At 40.6% G+C, this 6,000-nt stretch overlaps 1 protein-coding gene across 14 annotated transcripts in view; it reads right to left on the reverse strand.

The window, feature by feature from the left end:
• The window catches only part of PLAGL1 (PLAG1 like zinc finger 1), a 56,353-nt gene extending 51,504 nt beyond the window's left edge, over nt 1-4,849 (reverse strand). For 7 of the 14 annotated variants that reach the window (XM_070376804.1, XM_070376797.1, XM_070376799.1 and 4 more), the window contains exon 1: nt 4,034-4,345. The gene's annotated coding sequence lies outside the window, so the exon portion shown is untranslated. Of the gene's footprint in view, nt 1-3,717; nt 3,871-4,033; nt 4,346-4,690 lie in introns of those variants that run through there. The other 7 variants (XM_070376811.1, XM_070376808.1, XM_070376809.1 and 4 more) reach the window with 4 other exon arrangements.
• Between the last annotated feature and the right edge of the window lie 1,151 nt (nt 4,850-6,000).

A 6,000-nucleotide genomic window follows, 5' to 3' on the forward strand; every position in this document is an offset into this window, starting at 1 on the left:
CTGAGGTGTAAGAAGGAATGACAAATCATAAAAAAAAAAAAAACGAAAGTGATGTCAAATTTATAGGAGAAAAAAAAATCAAGATGGAACTAAACTCTGGAAGACAACATTTAAGCTGGGAGATTAAACGGTTATCAAGGCAACGTATGCTTCTTGAATTATTTGTAAAAGGAAAAAAATTGATAAACTTCAGATTAAGTTGGTACACTAAAATTTTGAGTGACACCACTAAAATAAATAAAATACGTGATTTTCATACTAGTGGAGAGGGAAGAAAATGGAGTAAGAAAAAATCCAAAAGGTAGCAAAGAAGAGGGAAAAAAAAAAAGGACAAAAACAACCAAAGATAATGCTAACTTTCTTCTTAAGTGCAGCAGTTACTATATTAAATTCAATTGGACTGAAGATCCAGTTAAAGGACAGACTGTCAGAGTGGATTAGAGAAAACTATCTGGTTTTACCTGTGAAAGAGATATTCTAAGCAAACGCTAACTAAGAGAGAGGTGTGACTAGGATATTATAAGACAAAATGGATCTTAAGGTAACAGGCATGTGGGTGAGGAGGCATTGAACACGACTACAGCATGACAAAAGACCTAATACACAGAGAAGAAAAAGCAGTACGTACTCTTCTTGTGGGCATGTAACTTGTATGTACCTTCAACTTTTATAAAGCAAAGTTGACAGAATTGCAAGAAGAAACTGAGAAAATTCATTATTTTATTGTGACATTTTTATTATACCAATCTCAGTAATTAAACAAACCAAAAATTAGCAAGGTTAAAAAAGATTTGAACATTACAATTTTTTATGCCTGATCTAAGACATATATATGTGTGTGTGTTCATTTACTTATATACCTACCTTGTCCCAAAAGTCTGTGAATATATATTCTTCACAATCATTCAAGGAGCAGTTGAAAAACTAACCGTGAGGCCACAAAGCAATTCTTAAATTTCAAAGAACTGGTAGCACAGAACCCTAATTTGCTGACTACGCTGCAAGCTTTAAAAAAGTCAGTAACAAAAGGATAACTCATAAAACTTTCCACATTTGAAAACTGAAAATACTTCTAAAAATCTCATAGGAAAAAGAAAAAAAATCATAATGAAAAACATTTTTAATTCTTAGAACTGAAAAATATACTATACTTAAGACAAAAGTAAGGAAAAAATCTGTAGTCTTTGCAGGAAGAGACAAATAAATGACCAGAGAATCCAGAAATGAGCCCAAGTATTTCTGGAAATATGTATATGAGAGAGGTAGCACCGCAAACCATTGGTACTGTGCGTGGGAAAAAGCAAACAAACAAATATGTTCATTTATGTGTACCTATATTTATCAGATAAATTAAAGAAATGTGAAAATGCAAACTTTAAAACTTTTAGAAAAAATTTTCAACATATATTTCCTTAATAATAAAGAATATCTTAAGACACAAAAGCACAAAGAAGAAATTGCCGGCAGTTTATGCAACCAAAGGGCCTGTAGCTTGAACTGTTTTCCAACAGAAATTTCTGCAGTGATGGAAATGTTCTGTTATATAATACAGCATAATATAAAGTAATACAGCATAATAAAATATAAGAGCCACTAGTCACATGTCGTTACTGAGCACTTGAAATGTGGCCTAGAGTGACTGAGGAACTGAAATTGTTGAAGTAAATATAACAAACAGCATGTTAGCATTTTAAACTCCTTGTAGAAGATGTTACATTTTCATATACTTTTCAGTATTCAATTTTTTGTATAAAGAATTTGATTTTAGCTTACATTACTATATGAATTATAACTTCAATTTTGTAAAAATACATAAAAGTTGCTTTCTAGAAAGCAAGCACACTAAAATGTTCACAGTACTATCTGTGAATGACTTTTATTTTCTTCTAAATATTAACAAATTATTAAAGATATAAAACATATAAAGAATTTAATGAACACTGATGTATCCCCAGAGTTTATGAAATAAAATATCATTAATATTCTTTAAATTCCCTAAGTACCTCTCTCTGGTCAGGACTTCTTTAAGTCCTTCTTTAAAGGAAAGCCGGGAAGCTTCAGGTTTCTTCATTTTGTGAAGCCCATGTTTTAAGATACTTTCAGGAAAATTTAACATACAGACATTATATGTAGCATTTAACAAAGAGTTATAAAGTAAACACCCATGTAACTACTGCCGAGGTCAGGAGATACAGCATTTTCCACGTCTCAAAACCTGCCCCCAGCCAAAACCTCATAGTGTGTTCCTTCATATTCACCCCTAAGAGATGACCACTAACTTGATTTTTATGGTGTTAATTGCTTTACAATTTTTCTATACAGTTTTAAATGTCTACATATGCACCCCTAAACCACACCTTTATTTCATCAGGTTCTGAATTTCATATAGATGATATCATACAGTCTTCTTCAGCAACGTTTTTTTTCCCCCCTCAATGTTATTAAGACGCATTTGTGTTAAGACACAAAACTACTTTATTCACCACTGTACTGGGTGGGCTCCATTTTATGACTGGAGTATAATTTATAGTCCTCCTTCAGATGGACACAGAGGTTGCTTCTAGCTTCTGAGTTTTACAAACAACACCATAGCCAAACTTCTTGTACACGTCTGCTTGTGTATATGTATGAAAATTTATCTAGGGCAGTGGCTTTCAAACTTTTTCGACCATGACTCATTCTAAAGAATGACGTTTTACATCATGACACACATCTGTGTGTGTATAAAACTGAGAGAAGGAAAAAAAAAAGTTTCATGAAGCAAATACCCTATGACCTGAGACACATTCTGATGATTTTCTATTCTCTGTTAGTTCACGTTTTACAAATTCTGATCACTCGCCACTTAATTGTTTTCATGACCCACTAAATGGGTTTCAATCCTGTAAAAACATCACGGCTACAGGATAAATACCTAGGAGTGGATCTGCTGGGACGTGTAGCCCGGACATCGGATGTTGTCAACTTTCTAGATCCTTAACTTTAAGTAAACGTTCTTATCTAATTTATCACTCTATAATTTCAGGGCTAAAACTGTGAAACATCAGCTCGTTTTATCTTTTCCTTTGGTCGTTAAACGGTATTAATCACTTACCATGTGCTAAGTAGCCACTGGACTCCGAGCGAGACTGATGGGTTAATACACGCGAGGAGGGTAGGGGGAGGACATAGGGACCAGGACCTCAGTGAGGCCCCAGAAAGCTCACAGGAGGGGCCTCCGATCCTGCCTGGGGAGGGAGGGGTTAGAGAAGGATTCCTGGAAGAAGGAGGACCTAAGCTGAGTGTTTCTATTTTTAATTTTTATTGGTTTCCTAAAACATAAAAGTAATACATTTGTTGAAGAAGAAGAAGAAAAAAAAAAGGAATCAAAATTACAGGAGTATATTTATTAAGAAGTAAAAATCCCCGGCACTACCCTGAAAGTTTGATGCTGAGCGTAAATAACCAAAGTTGCATTATCAGTTATCCTAATCTAGGAAATTTTCAAGAGCCCGCATTTTAGAATCGTCTTCGGTGCCTACCTGATAGGGTCCCTAGGTCTAAATTTTGCATGAATCGGATCACATTTTCCATCATGGATGTAAACGCAAACATTTCATGTTTAGTCACATTATTACTTTGAACAGACTTTCTCCCCCTGCCCCCCCACCAACCCCACCCCACCCCGGCCTTTTAGCAAGGTTAGAGTGCCAGGTTTCAAAAACCGAGTCTACTTACCGCAAATCAACTACATGCGAGCGTTTCAAAAAGTGGCATGAAGAACAGCCGAGGGGGAAAAGAATTCGTTCTCGGAGCCGAGCTGGCTCGCCCAGAGACAATTTGTCAGAGTTTCACGCCGGGTCCCGAGGAGCCCGGACCCCCTCACGTACGCGGCGCGGTGGCACCGGCACACCCTCTGGAGCGCGGCACGGAGCCCGGCGCGGTGCCCGTTCCGCGGCAATGTTGCCGCCCCACAGCCCCAGGCCGGCCACGGCCCCTCGGTTCCCCCTCTCAACTCGCCCTGATCGCGGCTGCAAGCCTCCCCACCACCTACCCTGCGGGGTCCGGACCCCCGGAACTCAAGCGCGGCAGCTCGGGCGTGCCGCCTCCGCGGCCATGACGGCGACCTGGGGAAGCGCCCCGTGAGCCAAGGCCCCGCGGTCCGAGCGGCTGCAAGGAGAGCCGCCCCGTCCGCCCGTCCGTCTGTCCGCTCTCCAGGAGAGTGAGGCTAGAATCCGCCCCACACGGGCTTAAATCAAGGCTTGGGGCGGTACCCACGGGCTGAATGACAAATGGCAGATGCCGTGGGCTTTTGCCGCCCTCAGCGGCCGCGAGGATGGCTGCGCCGAGGAGGCCGCGCACAGGCGGAGCCCGGGAGCCGGAACGGGGCGGCCGCGGGGAGGGCGCTGGGGCCCCTGGCGGGGGCGTCACGTGGCAGGAGGAGGCCCCGCTGGGGAGCCAGGGGGTCGGCGGCCTGGGCGGAGGAAGAGGACCGGCGCCCAGACGCCTGGCCGATGGAGTCATCTGTATGGGGCTAAGCCAAGGTCGCCCAGGTGCAGAGCTGGCGCAGGTAGACCCGAACCAGCCTGGAGCCCCATACCGTAGCGGGGATGGTTCACTCAAGTTACCACTAGGATGAACCGCCCGGAGCCAAATCAGAAATGAGAAACACGACAGATGCTAGGAGAATACTGCCATAGGCCAAACTTACCTCCTCTCTCCGTGCCGCGTGGAAATCATGGCAGCCTAACTGTGCCCACTCGTCCTGAGTCAGGCAGTGTGCTAAGCACTTCACAGGTAAACACACGGAGTCCTCACGACCCCCTCCCGGCAGAGAAATACTCCTCCTCCCGGTCTCACAGCTGGAGACACTAAGGCACAGAAAAGATTAGAAGGAAGTTATTTTACAGTTATGGAATCATACTGGGTGTGCTTGAAGTCATTTTAAAATGGTCTTTGGATTGGAGAAACAAGCAAACCTCCAGCGGTTGCTTTCTTCCCTGCAAGATACACATTGCTAAAAGAGGCCTATAAGCATTAAGTAAAACGACTTAGAGAGGCAGTTCACTACGTATTTCAGACTCTCTCGTAGCTCTGAAATATGTTAACAACATCGTCCACGTCTATCCATCTTCTCCGCAGTCTCCGGATTTCCATCGCTTGTATTACTTTCAGCTTTGAGCACTCAGCACATTTACAAGTGCTCGACCACCTTCTTCTCCCAGATGTTCACTCTTAATTCTATATTTAAATGAATTCAGTGTTCATCCTAACATATCCGTTCCTGAATTATTTTATTTCTTGAGGGACTCTCTTTTTTCAAGCTGTTTTCTTAAGGAGCCCTTATAGAGTAATGTTTTATCTGTTTATCTCTACACATTAAACAAACAAACAAACCAAAAACTCAGAGTGGGTAAATATTTTGGATTCACACCTCCTCTTCAAAACCTAACAGAAAAAGAAGGCAATTGCTTCACTGATTTTTTTAATTAGGAAAGTATGATAACACATTCATAGGAGACTTGGAAAATACAGGAACAAAGTTACATATAGTTCCACAATATATTATAATCATTTTTAAGTAGATAAATTAAGATTTTTAGTTGGAGTTTTAATATCAAACTCTCAAAAACTAATAGAATGGATAGAAAAGTAGGAGGATATAGTAGACCTGAAAAGCACGATGAACCAATTCAACATAATTAAGATTTATATAATTTTCACACAGCAGCAAGATATAAATTCTATTCCCATAGACTATAAACCAGAAGACACGAACATATCCAGGAACAGAAAACAAGGTACAAAAACCTCACAGTTTAAAGATATTGAAATCATACAGAGTCTGTTCTCTTATCACTGTGGAATCATGTTAGAAATCAGTATCAAAAGATATTTGAAAATAATTCACATATTCTCAAGTGCAATGTGACATTTACCAATAGACTTAACCATTGAAAGCCTCAATCAAGTTAAAAGATGGAAAAAAACAGAGGGTGGTTGAAGAGAAGATACTTCACT

This window comes from Bos mutus, chromosome 9 (genome assembly GCF_027580195.1).
Source record: "Bos mutus isolate GX-2022 chromosome 9, NWIPB_WYAK_1.1, whole genome shotgun sequence".
Lineage (NCBI taxonomy): Eukaryota > Metazoa > Chordata > Mammalia > Artiodactyla > Bovidae > Bos > Bos mutus.